The 22,982-nt window shown below is 36.7% G+C and overlaps 1 long non-coding RNA gene across 1 annotated transcript; it reads left to right on the top strand.

The window, feature by feature from the left end:
• The first annotated feature begins 1,147 nt into the window (after positions 1 to 1,147).
• On the top strand, positions 1,148 to 17,385 carry LOC136275004 (uncharacterized). The gene is made up of 2 exons (XR_010713604.1): positions 1,148 to 1,332; positions 17,202 to 17,385. It is a non-coding gene; the product is annotated as an uncharacterized lncRNA (long non-coding RNA).
• The last annotated feature ends 5,597 nt before the right edge of the window (positions 17,386 to 22,982 follow it).

The raw sequence follows: 22,982 nt of genomic DNA, 5'->3' as shown, positions 1-22,982 counted from the left end.
ATGCTGGTTTCAAAACCCAATATATGACTAAAGAAATAAAATTGATTCAACTTGCAGACGACGCTACATTACCGCTTAGAGACAAACAATCACTAAAGGCTGCGTTAAAATGTATAAATAGTTTTAATACGATTTCTGGCATGTCGTTAAATATAGATAAAACATAATGTTTGTTTATTGGCGATTTGAAAGGAACAGAAAACACAATACATGGAATTAAGATCAACTTTGATTGTACAAAAGTACTAGGTACATTCATTGGACAAAACAAAGAAAAGTGTAGTGAAGTTATTGGGTTTTAGGGTTCAAAATTGATTATTTATGTTATTACAGACAAAGGCAGTTGAAAATGTAAATATTTCAGTATATATGCCTAAATTTAATGCAGCTAAGCTCTAACCTCAACAGATAAGGAGTGTCCTGGACGGTTATGTTATATTTTTGAGGTGTTTTTCCGATCGCTGCCGGAGAGGTCCAACAATGTTCGATTGGAGCGGTGGTGAACGGGTGGGACTCTTTTGATCTTGTAGTGAATAAAAATTATTACATTTAAAATCTTCTCATCCACTTCTAGTTATTAAGCTGACAACCTAATATTAATTTTGTGAATATTCCTCTATACAAAGAGCATAAATCAGGCAATTTAGTGCATAGTAAAGATCTCTATCGACACTGCGAATTAATGACCACATATTATGCATTTATCTTCTCTAATTCTAGACACTCCACAGACAAGGTGCATAGCCAGAATAAACAATGAACCGTTACCAAAATTGTGAAATTTACCCAAGGATCAGGGATTCTGGTCAAATAAGTAGGCTCTGTGGTTACAATCGCCTTTTCTACATAGCACTGGAATTTACGGAACATAAAGCGATCAAAGTAACTGCATTGTTAGAGTAAAGACAATGCATCATCTAGATTAGTGAGATTGGTAAAGGTACTTTGGTTAAAATGGCTGTATCTCAGATGACCACTAGTAGACGAAAAGTTGTGTGTATTTAATAGTCTCATAAATGATTGCTAAAGTACAAAATTAGTTATTCTGTAGAAGGAAAAATCTAATACCACCTTGAATTAAGACAATAAATCGACAAACACTTTCTTTTTAGTCCTGCATTGTCATTGCTTGTTACAGCTGTCAAATTACACAAGTCATTTCACCTGTGATAATTTTTTACAGTCATTATGACGTAATTTTAAATTACGTGGGGTTCATTATTTATGAACAGCAATAGAGGAAGATGTCGACGTCCGTTCTCATTTTTATTTTCGTACCATCTGTTGTGTTTGCCTTACCCTCTTGGACTGCCCCACCACAAACTCAACAAGGTAAGGTTATTCCAAATCATGATTATTTTTTATTTAAGTTTTCCCGTACCCTTTAACGCCTAATTAATCATCAACAGTATTGTCTTCTCTAAATTTTTACAATTTTCACCATCTCTACCTAAAATCATTGTTGTCTTTTAAGAGACTCGAATAATTTGTACATAGCGATCGGGCCGGTTTTAAAATGTCTGTGCAATATTATTACATCACGCTTCTGTCTTAATATACATGTACAATATGTAGTTGGTTCGACTTAACTTGTGGTAAGTTTTTTTTTTATATTAAAGTTTATAGTATATAAGATTGTGGTATGCAGTGGATTTTCCGCAATTTGAGTTTACTTTAATTTATTTAAGCTTAGGCAGAATAAGACAATGATATATTAATAACAGACAAGGACTGGAAAGCTGCATATTTGATTAGTGGACGATTTAAAAATAAGGCCGACAAGGTAAATGTACGAATAAATACACAACACTAGTAGGCTAATTGTTCTTGAACAATTAGAGGTCTTTCCAACTTAATATTTTTTAATGAATTGCTAGATTGCTCAATAAGGTATACAAACAATTCTTCTACCTATGATACATGTTGTACTATAAAATGGAATAGAAGAGAATGTTCTACAGGCTAGCTGTCTTTGTACAAAATGAATGGGTTGACTGTAAAAACAAGTTCCACTTGTGTAACCACAAGACTTGATGTGATACCTGGCTGACCCAACTAAATATCTTATTGCGCAATCCAGCAAGCTATTGAAACCCTTACTATAATATTGTATATCAAATGATATGAAAATTCATAAATTAACCGACTTCCAAATGACCATAACCTTTGACCTTTATGTCATTTTGTTCGGCAAAGGTAGACGCTTCTATTCAAAGTGGTCAGAACTCTCTATGATAGATAGTAAAAAAGTTGGAAGTGATTTTATTAAAGTTTATGTCATATGTGTTGTGAATGAAGTCATGACTGCAACATGATGTACAACTGCAGATGTTACAGCAATCCCTATGGGTAGTCATCAATGCTATTGAAAAATGAAATGAACAACTTCATCATTAAGTTCACATATTGTACCTGACAGTCATAGTCTCTAGACTATTAGCTTCATCGGTTTTCTGGGCAAAAATTTCAAAGTTCAAAATTTAACATTCTTACTAACATTTTTAAGGCCCCGCTCTGCGGGCGCCCTATAGTGATCAGTCTGCCCGTTTGTCTTTTCGTCCAACTGTCTATCCGAGATCGCTTGTCCGCAGCATATCTTCTCTCCCCTTGGCCCAATCGGACTCAAACTTTACCAACAGTGCCTTTAGGTAAAGGGTGTGCAGTGACCCTGAACCACGTTTCTAGGTCTAAGGTTAAGGTCATAGCAGAATGAAATATAAACATCTTGTCCGGGAAATAATCTCCTCTCCCCTTGGTCCAATCTTGCTCATACTTCACTAACAGAGTGTCTATGGTCAAAGGGTGCGCAGTCACTCTGAATAAAGTTTGTAGGTCAAGGGCAGGGTCATATCGGACCACCAAAATTTCCCTTTCTCAGAGCATATATATTTCCCACTTAGCCCAAGTTGGCTAATAAACAGAGCTTTGGAGTAAAGGATGTGTTGTGACCTTGAACCAATTTTCATTATAAAAATTGAAGGTCATAGGAGAATTATATGTAAAATCCTTGTCCGGAGCATAATTGAATACATCATCCACATACATGTAGTGCCTGTGATCAAAGGATATGCAGCAACCTTGAATGATTTCGGTAGGTCATGCATCAAGCTTATATCGGACCACACAAAAATATCTTTTAACAGCACATATATATATATATATATATATATATATATATATATATATATATATATATATATATATATATATATATATATATATATATATATATATATGTTGCGGGCTGGCCGACAGGCTTCAAAACATCTCCAGAATTGATAAAGAAAAACACCAAAAGTAACGTTTTCACAATTTATATAACACGAAATTTGAGAAAATATTCATGGGCTGATAGTCGTCAGGACAGGGGTACACCAAACTTCACAGGTCACTCCATTCCTGTACACTAACACTACTCGGTATTCGCTATTCGGGACCTGCGTACACAGAACATACACATTAAGTTACACATACACATAAAGTTCCATACAAGTAATGACCCACATGACCCGCCGTACATAACAGTGAGACAACGTGGTACACGTGGCAGCGCTGTATTACATTTACTTGCATTTCACGATACATAATAATAAACCAAATTACTTTACACGTAACTTAAAATACTGTAACGACATTTACTTGCCAATTACACTGTAGAGTCACTAAACACGACATACACTTACTACTCAAATTACGGCAGCCCTATGAATATACTATACTCACGACAATAGATAACTAAAGAAATACTGAACTATATAACGAACATAACAAACGAATAACTTTCGAAAGGGACATTCAAACAATACAAATTACTAATAAAACACATTGAAACAACAAAGTTATCCCAGGACTATTTAATAAACAAATAGAAAGAGAATGAATAAGTAAATTGGTTTACTCACTTTAGAAGCCGTGTCTGTATCATAAAATTAGACAATTGAACTACAGAAACTGATATCAGGAAAAACGTGCTGGTGATTTTACCCGGTCCAAAGAGGCCCTAAAACCTAAACTCAGGTGGATAATAAACCCCCATGCTTCCAATTATGAAAAAATGCTCAAGGCCTCGAAGCTCGCTTGAACCTGAAAATTAACATCAAATTTTTCCACGAAATTTTTGCACATTTTCTGTAATAACTTTCGATGTTTAAAAATATTCTCAAAATATGAAACGCAAATTTGTTTTACTTTGTACGGGCTTTCATTTGATATCAAGAAAAAGGGGCTGGCCCCTCAAATTCGGGGCCAAGGGGGCTTTAAAGTCTTCTTACAATAACTCTTTACTGAACAATAATTTAAGCTTAGGCAGAATAAGACAATGAAATATTAATAACAGACAAGGACTGAAAAGCTGCATATTTGATTAATGGACGATTTAAAAATAAGGCCGACAAGGTAAATGCACGAATAAATACACAACATAATTGGCAGAAGCAGTCAATATAAAAATAATACATGGGACGCGATGCACATAATCCATATTAACTTGCTCAAACAGTTAGGAAAATGGTAACCGAGTAAACTAAAACGCAAGGCGGACAGGCCCTACTTGTTGAAAAAAAGTGTTGGGATAAAGCCCTGTCAACACAAAACGACAAAAAGATGATTAAAGTCATGTGCAACGCATTGAATTAGCAAGAGGTCCACAGGCCTTGACGGTCGATCGAGCACCAAAGCCCTTAGATGGACTTATAGAGTCCCCTGTTCACATTTTAAGCTTCATTTTGAAGTATAAACCATAACCTCTGACTCCCTGCTGTTATTATTTGATATTTTCAAAAACATTAATTCATAAGAATGAGGTGGGTTTGGGTTTGAGAGTTTGGGGAATCTCGGATTATCTATACTTTAGCTCTAAGGGCAGAAGGACGCAAAATACATACAGCCTATTTCTTCAAGTCTACAATGCACATTTCCTAAAATAGATGACATATTTAATTCAATATGGCCAATGATAATCTACCATCTAATCTACAAGATGAAGTTAAATTGTAACGTATGACTCACAACAATCACGCAGAGTAAAAATGTTTAATTTGTGACCATATTTATCATCCCTCCCCCCTTAAAAACCTCTACTTCTCTCACATGGCCTTGGTAGTGAATTTTACGATTAAAGACACTATGCTTTAATCAATGCATGATTTAATCTCTCACCACTATGATAGTAAAGAAAATATTTTTAGATCAATACAATTTGACTGTGGCCAACGCCTTAGGGTTTGAATACTTAACCCACGGACAATGAATTTCACAATTTTGGTAGAGAACTTCATGGGCATCATAACCAGGCATTTAGTTGAAATCATAATCATGCATTTGGTTTTCTTCAAATATATATTCGAAAAAAATTCTGAAATTTAATAATGTTTTACCATACACCCATATTGGTCCCACCCAAGGGCCTGACCCCCCTGTCACAGGGTAATCAGTTTCACAATCTAACGAGAGGGCCTCACGGACAATGTATTCAGTTATTTAGGACACCTGAGTAAACTAAGGTGACCTATTGCTTACGAAGTTTTCGTGAATGTTGCAGAATAACCTCTTCGGTCTCGAAATGTTGTTTGAAATATAAAAGCCTCGGCGTTACCTGCAACAATTACGAAAACAAGAACTTTATCTCTACAGATCGTTTTTCCTATAGAGAGACGATCTAGGTCATTTTGACGGCTGTTCCGTGTAACCCCAACGGTTTTGTTGGTAATGTTAATATGTGTACGATCAAAGGAATCACATGCAGACGACAGACTTTTTCTTAGGATTTTAATACTCTTCACTTATTTATAAAATATCTTTGAATCACATTCCTAATATTTTAAGGGCAATTTAATACGATTATTACTACTACACGTTACATATTTTATGTAAAAAACACGCAGTGAAGATCTGTTATAAATAAAGATTTGAGGCAAAACACATTGTTTTGACTGGAACTAACACGTGAAATTGACATGGTTTTAAAACTTTTTACGGTTTGAAGTTGTACTTTCATGATCAGTGCGAGACAGGTATTTCTGATCTGATAATTTACTGATGACGTTCGTGGTATATTGTGAAATCATTATATTTCGTGGTGGCTCATTTTTCGTGGAATTCGTGGGTACCTCTCATCCACGAAATAACATCCATCACGAATTGATGAATTAGGGTAATAAAGTCATATTCCCTTTTGTAGATATATATGAATACACGAAATTACGTCCCCACGAACCTGTAAAATTTAAGTCATCCACGAAAATTGGCCCCCACGAAATTTAATGATTCCACGGTATTGGGGAATAATGTCTGCGGCATCTCTTTGATCTCAGCAATAACTGTAGTAGAATATTCGTTTTTGTCCGTCGTCGTGCGTTAACAATTTTACATTTTTAACTTCTTCTTAAAAACTACAAGTCCAATTGTTACCATTTTAGATGTGAGGCATCTCTATGGTAAGAGGAATCTACATTGTGAAATTCATGGCTCTACCACCCCCGGACCACAGGTGGGGCCAAATATGCAAAAAATCCAATTTTTTTTAAAAATCTTCTCCTCTTCTTCCACACATGTGAGAAAAAGACTAGTTGCATGGTTATGATGTCCATGAAGCCCTCTACCAAAATTGTGAAATTCATGACCCCTGGGTCAGGGGTTCTGGCTCTGGGGTAGGCCCAATATGGCCATATACATGTAGTAAAAATGCATTGAATCTTAAAAAAAATCTTTTTCTCTACTCCCATGCATATTTGTTAAAAATTAAAACATGATTATGATGTCCATGAAGCCTTCTAGCATAATTGTGAAATTCATGACCCTTCTGTCAGGGGTTTAGGATCTAGGAAGGGGCCAATATGGCCATATAGTTAAAATGTATTAGATCTTAGAAAATCTTCTTATCTACACCCATATATATTTGTTAAAAACTAATTGCATGATTATGATGTCCATGAAACCCACTACCAAAATTGTGAAATTCATGACCCCTGTGTCAGGGGTTCAGGCTTTAGGGTGGGGCCAATAGGCCATATAGTAAAAATGTATTGAATCTTAAAAAATCTTCTTCTTTACTCCCACACATGTGAACAAAAGACTGAATACATGGTTATGATGTCCACTAACTCTTCTACCAAAGTTGTGAAAATCATGGCCCCTGGGTCAGGGTTTCAGGACGGGTGGGGGGGGGGGGGGAGGGGGCAATATCGTGTTAATGCACATAATGTTTAAAAATCTTCTTCTCTATTCCCACACATCTGTATGAAAAACTAAATTCATAATTATGTTAACCAGGAAGTCCTCTACTAAAATTTTAAATTTCATGTCCCCTGGAGTATGGGTTTGACTCTAGGGCAGGGCCAAAATGGATGTATAGGTGTTATTGCATATAGTGTTTAAAAATTATCTTCTTTACTCCTACACACCTGAAAGAAATTTAGTAGACCAGATCTTTAAGTTTTTCACCAAAATTATAAGTTTCATAGTTCTTTTTGATAGAGTTCAGGCAGGGAAGTGGTCGCCATTACAAATTTTTAATTTTTCTACTCCAGAATGAAACCTAATTAATTAGATGCATATATGAGACTCTTCGACAAGTTATATGCTACTCAGGTGACCGTTAAGGCCAATTGGCCTCTTGTCTTAAATATACATGGGAGTACTGACGAAGATTTATAAGGTTTTATACAGTATAGGGAGTTATAGTTTCCTGTGCAGTTACTTTGGCAAATCGGAAGTGAAACACAGCTCAGCGAAAACTACTACTGCGGACAAGACTTAGTACTTAAAAATAACCTAAATTCGAACCAATGTATCCAAAAGCATTGTTTTTCATTGAAACTTATTTATAAATACCTTGAAACAGTCCGATTTTAAATGGTATGAACATTGATATATTTTTGTGGTCGTATGTGCTTGGAAACAATCATTTAGAAATACTTCGATTACTACATGTAGCTGGTGTAAATGCATATCATATAGTTTAATGACGTTAACTGTATCCCTAAATACTACACAGCATGATGCATGTGGGGTTTTCCCGTCTATACATGAGCTCGGAATTCTTTTTGGAAAAGCCTGATAATTCATATTAGAAAAATATACGCAATTTTTCATATACAGCTAAGGAACTTCTTGCCAAACAAAATAACAAACCGTTGATTTAAGTATAGAAATAATCAATAAAATCAATTCCAGTCATTACTTTGATTACTAAAGGCTACACTGGTCCCATCTAGGGTCTGTACCCCTTACCCCAGTGCATGGTCATTAATTTCACAATTTTGGTAGAGGGCCTCATAAAAATCATAATGTTTACCATTCATTTAGTTTTTTCCCCACGCTAAAGATACTTGAATATAAAAATCTGACCTTTTGCGTTTTTGTTTGGCCCACCAAAGAGGCCCCGCGGGTGGTAAAGCCACGAGTTACTAAATTTTGTTGTTATACTTTCATGTTAAATACTGAAATCTGATTGGTTAAGACGCAGTTAATAATATTTACTATTACCCTCAGCGTTAGCAACGCACTTGGCAACGGGTAACATTAAAAAATGTTACATGCGCGAAAATTATGCGCGTACGGTTCGCTGTAGAATTCACGTTATTCCTATATAAAAGCAGTAAAATTTTCTTAAAAATTTTAAAAAAGACATTCAGTATAACAAAATAAATAGTGCCTGTTTGGGAGGATAACAGTTGAAATTGACACCCCTCGAAAACCATTGTCAACCTCCGCTTCGCGTCGGTTGACAATGGTTTTCTCGGGGTGTCAATTTCAACTGTTACCCTCCCAAACAGGCACTATTTATATAATACCTCTTACCATAGAAGTGGTTCACATCAAAAAATAGTAACAGACGAACACCAATTGCAATAAGTCACCTAATAATTCAGGTGACCAAAATCTTAAAAAAACCTTCATAATTAGATCAGGTCCAACCCCAGCACGAGGTGTTAAGCAGCACGATAAATTCCCGGAGAAGTTTCACTGTATACATGAATAGGGATGTAGGGGTGTTTTCTGAATGGAGTTTCCGAAATATGTATCTCATCCTCTTAAAACTTCATTATTATCCCCTCGCGCAACTTGTTGCGAAGGGGATATGGTATCGCTGCTGTGCATGTGTGTGTGTTTAGCTTGGAAGCAATTTTAAAGAAAACCTTTGCACGGATATTTATCAAACTTCGTACACTTATCCGGCATGGTAAAGGACAAACCCTATTACTTTTCAAGTCAATTAGTTGAGAACTTTTTAATATATCGTTAAAATAACACAGTTTTAAACACATTTTAACTACGACTTGACAATAACTACTTCCGCTTCTCTTCTGTTAAAGTATAAATAGGTCATAGAAATCGGTGTATTGCTGAACACATGGCAAAATGTTGACAACCAGTTTACACTTACATGTAACCTTACAATGTATACTGTAGGGCCCAATGCAGCTCCGTCGATCTACGCTCTCTAACTCACAGACGACAACACACTCTCTCTGCGCACGCACTCACACGGTGACACATTCATTCGTACCTAAACTCACTCGTACACCACTACACTCCCCTCCTTTTTGAAAAAAGGAGGTACCCCTGTACCATGGATATATATATATATATATATATATATATATATATATATATATATATATATACATACATATATATTTATATATAAAAAAGCTGATCTGAAATAGACTATTACTTATGTAAAATGTATTTTCAAAATGGACATGGCTGACTGACAATTATTAATCAATGGTAATAAATAGAAGTATGGTTTTGGAATGATATAAGTATACAAAACATTATTTGACTAGATTGAGATGACGTAAGGAAATGGAAACATGTACAACACTCACACACCATACTCACTACATATGCAAAATGAAATTAAATGACAAAAATGACAACATCTATAATTACGTTAATGGCAAGTAAATGGTTATCATATGATGCATACTACCATTAGTTACAGTTATCAAACATACAAATATGTTACTATGCCACAATATACATCTGTGCTGAAAGTAAAATAATAATTCACTACCTGTATGTAAACAACATAACCTCTATATTATGCATTCCTTGACAATATAGCTACCAAAATACATGTAACATCTATATGATGCATTCCTTGACAATATAGCTACCAAAATACATGTACCATCTATATTATGCATATGATCCAACATGACAATCGATCAGTGTCCTCACTGTCCCTGTGTGTCATCATCCTCACCACATTCATCTATAACTTTCCACACTTCTGGCTCCTGTTCTCTCCGGGATGACGAGGACGTTCTCTGTCGAGGGGACCACGCAACTTGGCGGACACTCCTACGGGTAGGCCGCAACCTATCCTGTACAGCTCCTCTTTTCCTAATGATAAAAAAATCCGTCCTCATCATTGAGGACATGCCAGCGACAAGGGCAACAAGGACTCTCCAATGTATGGGCGGAGCTGGCCCACTGAGAGGATGCAAAGTGACGTCACGGATCCTTGGCCACTTCATCCTGTAGGCAAGGTCCAATAGCTGCCTCTTGGAGCGGTCGATAATGGGGCAGTCCTTGGGCAGGGAAATTGTTGAATCCACATGCTCCACAAGAGCTTCCAAAGTAGCTGCAGGGCCTAACAGCCATCTCGCCAGGGTTTGCAAGCATGACGCACGGAGGCGGTGGTTGTCTGGAGACCACTCCAACTCCTTCCAAGGGTGATCCCAGAAAACTTGTGGGATGTGGCAGTCCCAAACATGATGCTTAAGGTGTTTCGACCTTGCATTGCACCCAGGTACGGGGCAACGTAATTGTAAACCTCTAGTACGTGGCCTCTTACTGGTTGAAGGCTCCTCTTCTTCCTCCTTGAACCATACTGCCATGCTCTCTGGCATTCTTCTCCTTTATCTTCAATTTCTTCCGACGACAGTCTTGCTCTCTTGTGGGGGATTGCGCGGCGACATTCAGAGTCCGTGCTATCCTCAGAGCTAGAGCTGGACGTCTCATCATCCGTAGAGTTAGAACTGGACTCATCATCCGTTGAAAAGTCTGATGAACTCTGTGTACTGTCTATTACTCTCCACTCATCAGTCTCCTGGTCTCTTGTATCCATACTGAAAAGGACTGAAATATAAAATGACAACATTACTAAACTTAATTACTACTTGAAATCTGACATCTAGGACAGATATAGGTCCGCAAGGTGTCTGCCACCTCTTTTGTAATTCCAACACAAATTCCGTGATACCAGTTGTCACATGTATCACACTGAATCATTAGGCTACCGTCATCTGGTTTTTTACAAATGCAAAAAATATCATTAGCTTCGCTTTCCAGTATGTTTTCACCATCCTGAAAACGCTGACTGCAACGACGCAGCCAAGTTGGTATTCGTCTGTCATAACAGTGTTTCAATCGATCATGATAAGTTTAAGAACAATTTTTTGAAGTTTCACTTTATAGAGTATTGATGAGTCTTCTGCACGATGATTCCTGGTCCTTTCCAAGGCGAGTCTAACTTCTTGCACCGTCCTTTCACCTTTGCTGTATCCAAGACATATACAAGATCACCTTCTTTGTATGCTCTAGTGTAGAGCTTAACGTCATAATCTCTCTTTGCATGAACTTGGGAAGTCTTCATGATGGTTCTGTTGAATCTTTCAATCTGACCGTTGGCAGAAGGCCGGTATGGTGTTGTGCGACTTTTGTGAATTTGGAGCACTTCACATATGGATTTGAAAAGTTTCTGCCTTGGTCCGTGAAGATGTTGAACGGGAAACCAAAACGTGCAAAAAATTCATTCACCGCTGCTCTTGCATGCACTTCCGCTGTTTGGCTTGGTAGGGGCACACATTCCACCCACTTGGTGAATTGATCCACCATTACAAGTATATTAGTGTTTCCTGATGTTGATTCGGGTAGTGGACCCAAAAAGTCTAAATGCACTCTTTCCATCGGTGCTTTCCTGTTAGCCTTCTTGAATTTGCTGCATATATCACAAGTTCTGACAAAGTTTTTTGTTGCCTGGCTCATACTAAACCAGTAGAATTTCTCTTTGACACGTAAATAAGTTCTGGAAACCCCTTGGTGTCCCATTGCTGGAATGTCATGACATAAATATAATACTTCATCGACCAAATTTTTGGGTACAACTAGTCTGGAAGGTTTCTCATTCTTCGGGATATTTCGCAAAATTCCAGCTGTGTCCAGGAAAAACATTTCTTTATTTACCCAGTATTTTTTAGCGGCTTTACTGCTAATAAAATTTTCATCTTCTGTAGGAATTTCATTTGATCTCAAGTAAGGCAGAATTAATCCAAGGTCTGGATCTATTGTCTGAAATTCTTTTAGCTCTTCAGCTGTATATTCGATTTCTGTAAAATCGCTATCACTGGTTGTACTGCATATGTGTAGGCATTGCTCTGCACACGTTTCAGTGACAATTGATGAATCTTCTTCTGTGAAAGAGATATCTATGCGACTGTGGAAGAAGTCATTTGTCAGCTCCTGATTTTCTTCAAATAAGGTACATAATGCAGCATAAACTTCTGTTGGTATATCAGCTCTGCACCTATTGCAAAATCTGAAGCATCCGTGTCTAGGATGAATAAATCCTTAGAATTTGGCAACGCTAGAACCGGAGTGGTTGTCAGTGCCAGCTTCAAATTAGAAAAAGCATCTTGCTGCTCTTGCCCCCACATATACGGCTTCTTTCCTGTGAGCCGGGTAAAGGGTGATGCCATCTTGGCATAGCTTTTAATGAAAGTTCTATGGTAATTTGCAAAACCCAGGAATTTTCCGATTTCTTTAGTTTTTGCTGGAGTCTTCCAATTTTTAACAGCTTCAATGTACTGGTCTTCTATAGCCAATCCTGTTTTGTTTACTTTCCGGCCAAGGAATTCCACTTCTCTTTGGAATAGAAGGCATTTTGTTGCTTTCAGCTTTAAGCCATACTGTCGAAATCTATCAAAGACTATTTGCAGGTTGTTCCAATGATCCTTAAATGATTTTCCCATTACAAGGATGTCATCCAGGAAGGCTAACACAATGTTCCAAGTCAGTCCACTCAAGACTAGATTCATGACTCTAGCGTAGGTTGATGGGGCGTTGCAAAGGCCAACACTCATGCGGGTGAACTGAAATAACCCATGCTTCGTTATGAAGGCCGTCTTGTCCTTATCAGACTCTTTGACTTTTATCTGATAGTAAGCCGAGTTGGCATCTAGTTTCGAAAACCACTCATTTCCAGACAAAGTGTCAATGCATTCCTCTATAAGAGGTAATGGGTAAACATCCTTCTTCGTCACTGAGTTTAGTTTTCGATAGTCTATACACCATCTGACTTTACCGTCTTTTTTCGAACAAGTACGGGCGGTGACGCCCACTCTGAGTTTGACGGTTCAATGATTCCTGCCTCCAGCATGGTTTGCAAATGGTTGTCCTCCTCCTGAACAAAATCCAGGGGAGTGCGTCTCATCCTCTGCTTAATTGGAGGTGCAAAGTCAGTGTCAATTGAATGTTCTATATCTGTGAAACTCCCCAGATCAAATTCATTCTGAGCAAAAACATCCTGGTATTCCTCGAGTAGGTCCATCAATAATGTTCTCTGACTCTGGTCTAAATCTGTGACAGATTTCTGGAATAAGGAATTCAAGTGCTCTGGAAGTTCCTTTAATTGGCCATTACTCTGGGAATTTGGTTTCGACACAATAGTCACTGGGTGTGCTGACAAAGCTTCTCCAACAACTGTGCCTTTTCGGATGGTAAAATACCGGTCACTGGCATTAACTAAACATAGGTGAAGTCTGTTCAGAATACACACATCGTGGCATCATAACTGGAATATCTTCCTGAGGCTCAATAATGTAGCATCCCTCAATGGGTTGTGTAAGCTTACCATTGACATGTATGGCTGAATTCGGTGGAATCACCGTTTCACCAGGCATTGTTACTTGGGCAATTGTTGGCAGTTCCCTACTTTTACCATATGACATCTGTAAAACTTCAGAGTTAATGGAGAATTGATTGTTACTACAATCTATAACTACATTGTTTCTGTGCAGAAAATCTAGTCCCAACAACATCTCATCATCAATTGGAGCAACATAAATTTCTGATGGATAATTACAAGATCCTATCCTGATATCTACAGGGCCAATTACAAAAGTTTCCATTTTCATGTCCCGACCCGCTCCATGCATGAAAGTGTGTCTCCTAATGGGTGGCTTGATCTTCAAAGATTGGTAAACTTTGTCTGAGATAATAGTTGCCTCCGCAGCTGTGTCTACCACTGCAACAGTTGTTCTTGAATTCACTGTTAAGCTTAATCTTAACATGGATGCTGATCCTAGCTGAAATATAGTCATAGTTTTGTCACTGTCAGCGACACTTTCATGGCCTCCATGGGATGACGCCTGATGATCATTCACTGGTGAAATATGTATTTCTCTCTTAGTCATTCTTCTTCGATGTTTCTTTTTAGCTTGCTTGATGGTTTTGGGTGTAGTTTCTGTAGGCTGAGATAAATAGCCTGGCCTGTACGCTTCATCATATCGGCGATCCTCATTTCGGGTCAGAGTTACGCCTGCTGATCAGACCCGTTATCGTTTAAAGGTTGTTGACAGGTCTGTGTATGACTATTAGAATTGTCTGTTCTGTTCTGGGTGCGTTTGGAATTGTCTTCTTGGCTTCTTACAGTTAATGGCTATGTGACCCTGTCTATTGCAATTATAGCAAGCGCGTGTCTCTGCTTTCTCTTTGGACTTGGACTCAATACTGTTCAACTTCGACTGAAGTAGTTGCATATTATCAACCAAAATCCTGATCTGGTCTTCCATTGATTTCAATTGATCAGAGTTGTCTGAATGATAATGGTGTCTTCTCTCCTTATTGTTTGTAGCGACTGCATTTATTGACCTCTCGGGCTCTTCTTCATCTGAATCCGAGAAATGTATTCTCTGTCTGACAGACTTTCCAAATATAGCAGTCTTAGTGTGCTGATACCATTTTATTTTGTCTATAGCTTCCCCAATAGTCTGTGGTCGTGACATAGCTGCATGCTGTCCAGCTTCCTTGTCACAACATCCTTGCCACTGTCTCAATATGGCCTGTGAATATGCGTGATTCTCCGTCAGATCACAAAATGCTTTGGTGGCCAAGGAAAGTAATCTATCCGCCCAATCTTCTAACTTTTCTCCAACGTTTTGATGGACTCTAAGGAACTGTACCTGAAGAGTCTCCGGCAGATCGACAAAGTTAAAGCGTTTTTCCATTTTACGGACAAGATCAAAGTAGTCTATATCCTGGTTCCTGCTGATTATATTTGTGTAAAATTAACTCGCTTTCCCGTCTAGACACCAGCACAATTGATCTTGACGTTCTGCTGTTGTCCAATGCGATGCATCCGCAGACTTGGTAAACTTGACAAAGAAAGCTCCCCAGTTTGATGAACCGTCATATCTCAATGTTTTGGGAAGGAAAACTAGTACTGGCTTCATGCTTTCTCGCTGCAAGTGCCTCGAAGGTGTGTATGCTTGCAAGTTGCGTCTTGCAAATGTTGGTGACAGCGGAGGCGAAGGTAAAGTACGTCGTTGTGTTGCAGGTGACTTGAAGCGGACGTGGTCTGGAATTCGACGTTGCACTTCAATGCTGTATAGAGACTTTTCCTGCTCACCTGATCTGCAAGTAGCTGGACTAGCAGGTGGTTGAATACTGCTTAGTATAGAGTGTTTTTTGGTGGGAGTTTTTTCATTATTGTATGCGTGGTATGCACCTCTACATTCACCTGATAAGGGAGTTCTCCTCGGTACCGACAAAGGGGTTGCTGTGTGTCGAGGATGAGTAGGTGGCTCTGCTGTGCAGTCATTCTGGTATTCGGCGTTTACTGCACCATCATCTTCTTGATCCTGAAACTCTGTGAAGTATTCTTCCATACCATCCCTTGTGGGTTTGGCATAACTATGATCTATGCACAATGATGGAAGAAAATCTATACATGCAATTAATTCTGGAGTGATTCTAAGTTTAGGTATACTTGCAAATGTTTCCAAGTCAATGGGGCCTTGCTTTCTCAATTCCCATATACGGTCAGCTATGACCTGACCAACACCTGGTAGGACTCTGAGGTCTTCATATCCACAAGTATTAATGTTGAGCTTGAATGTTTTGTTGTTAGCCATTTGTCTTTAATACCGAGGGGGGGGGGGATAATATTAAAAATTATTTTGAATAATTCTAAATTTTCAAATGTTCACGAAATGAAAGCTTTTATATCTTATTTCACATATCATTAGATGTTGTTATGATATTACCTATTAAAGACGTCATGGAGAAAGCTACTAAAATTTTGGTGACCATGTGCTCGACTCAACTTCCGGTGATTAGCATCACCGCGTGTTTTCATCAAAATAGCGAAAATGCATTCAACAGCATGAACTTCTGCAAAAATCAGTACATAAACACTAGTATTCGTTCAATTATGAACAAATGAATCTGGTTTCTTTCATCAATTACCGAGAGAATGCGTAAGTATGGTACCTAGCATTACTGAATACTGACAGTTCCCGCTAAAGAAAGTGTCAACAAACTTCAACATAAACTTTTACCCTTTGCAGAAATTCGGAATGCTCGCAGCGCCAGTAAAGTATAAATAGGTCATAGAAATTGGTTTATTGCTGAACACATGGCAAAATGTTGACAACCAGTTTACATTTACACATAACCTTACAATGTATACTGTAGGGCCCAATGCAGCTCCGTCGATCTACGCTCTCTAACTCACAGACGACAACACTCTCTCTCTGCGCACGCACTCACACGGTGACACATTCATTCGTACCTAAACTCACTCGTACACCACTTCACTGTGAAACCAAAGTGAAAGTAAGCAGTGTAAATCAACAACTTGATATTTTTTTGGATTTAGATCTAGTACATGTAAATAAAGAAAAAGTAGTTTTTGTAGTAATGGAGGGTTAGTAGAATGTTGTCTCCTCATTTACATAACTGTATATTCCTAAATAATGCACCCCACACACAATAACTCATATCGCCAGGGGATGCTCCGCTTAGAGGTGCCCTTATTTGGATATATATTTTGATAAATTTCAGGTTATATATTATATTTATACATTCTTATAATAATGGTTAGTTTTGTAATCGAAAACTTAGCGGAAGTAAATTTCGTTTTTTACCTTAACTAAGAAAATATTAAAGCAGTGTTTTGGTTTTATTAGAGAACCCATTTACAGACCAATTAGTTTTTGGGCGTCAACAACCGTCTCGTTCGCTAGATAGTATTGCATCGCCCAGGAATGCACTTCTAATGATATCTACTGGAGAACGCCAAGATCTGTGTCAAATTTGTCAAAGGTTTACGTCGGAAAAACCCTTAGAATGTAAAACTTACTGTGCAAAGATTCTTAAAGGCAAAACGTCAGCTACTAAATCAGGTTGGAAAGGTTTATGCATTATCCGGAGGAATACACTTTTCAAATTCACGTACATGTAACAGTTGCTTTATAATTTTTTTCTTATTCAGGTTCCTACTCAGACTCTAGGGAACAATCTACAGCAACTACAGATGCTGACTCTAGGGAACAATCTACAGCAACTAGAGATGCTGACTCTTGGGAACAATCTACAGCAATTGGAGATGCAGTTGGAGATGCAGTTGGAGATGCTCTATGTGCCTTTTGCGAGGAATACAAAGAAAAAAAAGATGTAGAAGAATGCAAGAAAAAATTCTGCTCTAAATAAAAGAATGTAACTCATCTGCACAAATTGTATAAAACACAACATTAATCTGTACATAAATGGATATTCAGAAATCTAAACTTATAAAAAAAAAACAAAAACGAAACTGTTTTTCTATCTATGAATGATGGTAATATTTGAAGAATCTTGTCTTTTTATAAAGGCTTTTGAAAGTGTTCCCTTAATTTTACTTTCCCGTCCAAATTGATTGGTTGTCATCTTTTGCAACTGAATTCCTTAATTATGCCCCCCCCCTTTCAAAGTAGGAAGTGCATATTGCTTTGCTGTGGTCCGTTTGTCTGTCTGTCGGTCAGTCCACCAATAGTTCTAATATATATATATATATATATATATATATATATATATATATATATATATATATATATATATATATATATATATATAATTATGAAAAAAAGCACAACACCGAAATAAACTCAACTAGTTTCATTTTAACGAGGCCGGGTCTGCCCTAGATTTTTGAATGAAATTTTTTACATGAATTTCTACTCATATAATAATTATTTTAAGATTAAAAAAATTAGACATTTACCACACTGTTTGTTTAAGGGGTCATTTCAGAGTTTGTTAATTTTTTACATAGGACCCTATGGGATTTTGCTTGAAATGTATCAATTTTGCACATTTTTTTTAAACTTCTGCCCTAGGGATTTCTTTTTCTGTTATACATATTAAAGTTATTGCTAAAAGGCATCAAATGGTCAAATTAAAAAAAAACCTCTTACCTCCTGGTTTGTTCCAGGGGTCCTATCAAAGTTGTTTTTTGTAAGCCCAATTTCCCTGTTTGTCAGATAATGGCAAAGACGAAAATGGTGATCTTTATAGTATAATTTAAACATTCAGACATATTTAAGTAATAAATACATATTAAGGGTCATTAATATGAAATACATTGTTACAGTTTGGAAATATATGAATTAAGCTATATTTAGGCGGGTAAAAAAAACGTGACAGAGGGCTAGGCTTGCTGAACCCTCTTCACATTTTCGACCCGAGCCCAAATATAGCTTATACTTCGAGACATTTATGTTTATTCCACAATATGATATCAATTTTACGCATCAAACGAGTTATTTTCAACAAATTTCGCTAAATAAACTGCAGTTGAAAATATCACGCCATGGCGTCAACAAAGCAAAAAGATGACGTCACAATACAAATGAAAGGCTGCGCGAAAGCGTGCGTACTCGTCCTGTACTCGGCCTCGTTAAATCATCAGGAGTTTGACAACATGTTGCTAACTTACACAAATTCACATTTATACGAATGCATATTTCTTATTGTGACGTCATAAAACGCCCAAAAACCGAATTGATTATGACGTCATTATATATATATATATATATATATATATATATATATATATATATATATATATATATATATATAGAGGATATCTATATTGTGTGATTTTATATTTGCTTTATCCAACGAGTTGAAATGGTGTATATATTCGCGAGGCTTGCCAAGCGAATATAACCATTTCAACGAGTTGGATAAAGCAAATATAAAATCACACAATTATAAATGTTCTATTTATTTCATACAATTTGATTTATATTATGAAGCTTTTGAGACAGTCCCTTGTGTGACCCAAATGGTTTTTTTTTCTTCAAAGATTAAAAACGATGATGCAACGCTGTGTTATGCGGCTATTGTGACCTTGCGCAATACAATTTTGTACGTCACTCCTGGGATAAATCTAATTGTTTTAATGTAAAGTTTCACTGAAATAAACCTTAAAATAATTTTTTAGCTCTAGATAATTTTTCTTAGAGCTTATTCACTTGATTAAATGGAAATTCCGATTAGAAGAATTGAATAATCAGTTTTGTTGACATACACAAAGTTGCGAATGCTCGTTAGTTTGAATTGACTCGAACGAGGAACAGTTGTTGATGCATGATGTTTAATAAAACAAACACTAGGCTAGCCTTATGATTCAAAATTGAAAATAGTGAATAAGGATGCTTACTGGTGGTGGAATAAAAGTCTCATGAAACATTATTTCGGTAAGTTCTTGTATATAAACACAACCAGGGCGCTCTGTTTTCATCGCGTCGTCAGGATGAACTCCTTGATAGTTAACGTAATTTGTAGTTTTATAAACTTCACAAAGCAAATTGAAAGTTGGAAGTGGGCTAAATTTATCAAAAATCTTGACAAACAAGAAAAAAGGGTCTTGTGGTTACGGTTATGAATAACTTTGTAAAAAGGTGTGGCGGGGGGCTAACCCCCCCCCCCCCTTAACCCCCCACACTCACAATAGCCCCCCGGTTCCGACGCCTGTGCTACGCAGTTATGTGTTTTCCTTCATATTTGTAATTTAAATCTTTGACAAAATCTATTTTATATCAATTTTTGTAGAAGTAATAGTTATGTTAAAAGTACTAGCAAATCTTCGAATATACGTCACTGAAGCGCTGTGTCAAAAGTAGTTCCGACCGGAAGTATTTGATATAGCATCACCCGTGTGATATAGCAAAGGTTTATCACACGGGTAATATATACCACACGTATGAGATAAATATATATATATATATATATATATATATATATATATATATATATATATATATATATATATATATATATATATGTGTGTGTGTGTGTGTGTGTGTGTGTGTGTGTGTGTGTGTGTGTGTGTCAAGTTTGATTTAGGGTACGATCAAGCAATTTTCGACAGTTATGCCCCTTGGGCTTGTTAAGATTACGCTTATTTGCAGTTTCCGTTCATTTTCTTCGCAGAGGTTGAGATGTTAGGACTGTGTGCGATATTATGCATTTTTCGCCCCCAAATTTAAAGTTTTAAAGGAGATTTAAAAATATAGTGGAAGATTGTTGAAATCATATTGAAAGGAAGTGTGTAAAAGGTTATCACCACAGGGACGTCATAATGTAGAAATAACGTCATGAAGATTGGCCTTTTTAGATAAATTGATGTTTGTAGCAAAATATGGGCGTTTTCCGATTGTTTTTCGACTCAGAAACATCGAGCGCAGGCTTGCTCCCGTACCATTTCTAGTATGATGTGTATACTTGTGTGAACAAAACCATATGTGAAAATCGCACTTGAGCGGGTCAGCGCCCTATTCTTCCAATGCAAAATATAAAGAAAAAATGGCAATATTTTCATTTGTTTGCAAAATTACGGGAATAAGGTCATTTAGGTGACGTCATAGATAAACAGCGAATGAGAAATGATGACTAAACCAAAATTAAAGTGATAGGCATCCTCTGTCCTATGATTTAAAAAAATTTTAATTCGTAAACAATACTATTTAATAATTGGGGGCAAGTATTTGACTTTACTAAATATAGGCCTTTAATTAACAGATTTATCATGATAATATCTAAGGTAAAGTTTGATTTTGGGTACAATCTTTCAATTTTTGACAGCGTTATGCCCGTCGGACTTAAAATAATTCCATATATTTGCAGATTCCGTTCATTTTCTTTGCGGAGGTTGCAAATGACGATTTTTGTGCCTCACACGGGTTTCAGAGTTTGTTGTAGGTTTATATCCCGTATGTTAACAATTGTTTAGGATCTCTTTGAGAACTCCAATGCTCAACATGTGATATTAGTATAAAATCATTCTGTTAGAAAAGGTACCTTATTATAAACATTAGATATCCAGGAGGAGGATGGGTGGAATTTTTATTTATACAGGTCTAAATATACTACACCACATTGTATAGATATTTTATATTATGACTACCTGAAGCTGATTTTATCGTGCCTATTGTTGCTCAGGTGAGTGATGTGGCCTCTTGTTTTGCAGTTTGGAGGTTTTCTCCGGTTTGAATAAAAACTGGCGTTTCATTTCTGCAATTTATATTCACCTTTCTATAGGAATGATTTGTGCCAAATTTGGTTGAAAATGGACAAGAGGTTTTAGAGAAAAGGTTTAACATGTCAAAATGACAGACGGACGACGGACAAAATGTGATCAGAAAAGTTCATTTGAGCTTTCAGCTCAGGTGATCTAAAACATGGAATATCCTTCTCAGTAGTATTACTATTTATAAAGCTGGGCAAAGGAAAATGGACAAAAATGAAATATGATATATTGTATATGGAACTACATGTACAATTGACTAAGTTCATTTTAATTGGTCGTTTACCGATGTGATACCTTGAATTACAGTTCCCGTGTTGTACACTTTATCTCCTTTGTGATTGGTAGAAATACATGATGTGAATATCAATATTTATTTCATTGGTTAAATGTTCGGCGAAGGGGTATAATTTGCAGGTGATCCTTTTTGCGTACAACTTAATAATTATCCGAGATTTCAAATCATAAAAAGTGAGAAAAAGAAACAATATAATAAAATTTTCTGTGAAAACAGGTTTAGAGCATTATTCTTTCTTATCTCTATAACAGATCTGTTCATTTTATAATGCAAACATGTAATTAATGTGATATTGATTTGGTAAAGTTAACATAAGTTAAATAAAATTTTTTGTAAAGTTATGAATGCCTGTGGGTTTATCTTCGCTAACCAAGGGTTTTCGGTCCACTTCGCTCCCCATAAACCTTTGGCAGATCTCATTACGAAAAATCGGTGACAAGCTCTGTTTTATGATTGGCTGCAGCTGCAAGTAGCTGGCATTTTGTCATGAATGCTTATACATGTATATATTAATGACTTTTTTACCCCCTGGTACAGGTACCTTCATACACTACAAATAAAAAAGTCCTTGCTTTCTCTACGTTATATTTCCATTCCTATTTAATAGTATTGTTATATAATTATGTTCCGATTCTTGCTAGTCAACGTGTTTTCAAATTGTATTTCGGCCGAAGCGTGTACAGTGGAGTCCTCGGACAACTTTCGTTCCCATGTCCAATCGTCCGAATATCCTAAATGTGTCAATTGTTGACATGAACGATAATGTATTTGTATACAATGCTCCCATTGCATTGCCTTTCATACTGAATAGCAACTCATTATAGAGTTGTCCGTTGTTATAAATGAAAAGAACACCGCTTTATATTATTTTGTCATGAAACATTTTCCATAATGATAACCGAATCTAGCTAAATTCTGAAGTGATAAATGTGTTCATTTACTTGTACGTAATGTTTTCAACTATCTATTTCTAGACATGGCAATTTCCACAATAATTTTTACCCATTGTTTCATTCGATTAAAATGTAAATACGCAAGGGGCGCAACTCTAGTTGCTCGCTTGATAGCACCATCCCATAACCGATTTTTGCAATGAGATCT

Source organism: Magallana gigas, chromosome 4 (assembly GCF_963853765.1).
Source record: "Magallana gigas chromosome 4, xbMagGiga1.1, whole genome shotgun sequence".
In the NCBI taxonomy this organism is placed as follows: Eukaryota; Metazoa; Mollusca; class Bivalvia; order Ostreida; family Ostreidae; genus Magallana; species Magallana gigas.
The sequence above is the reverse complement of the archived record's forward strand: the minus strand, read 5'-3'. Positions and strand labels throughout refer to the sequence as shown.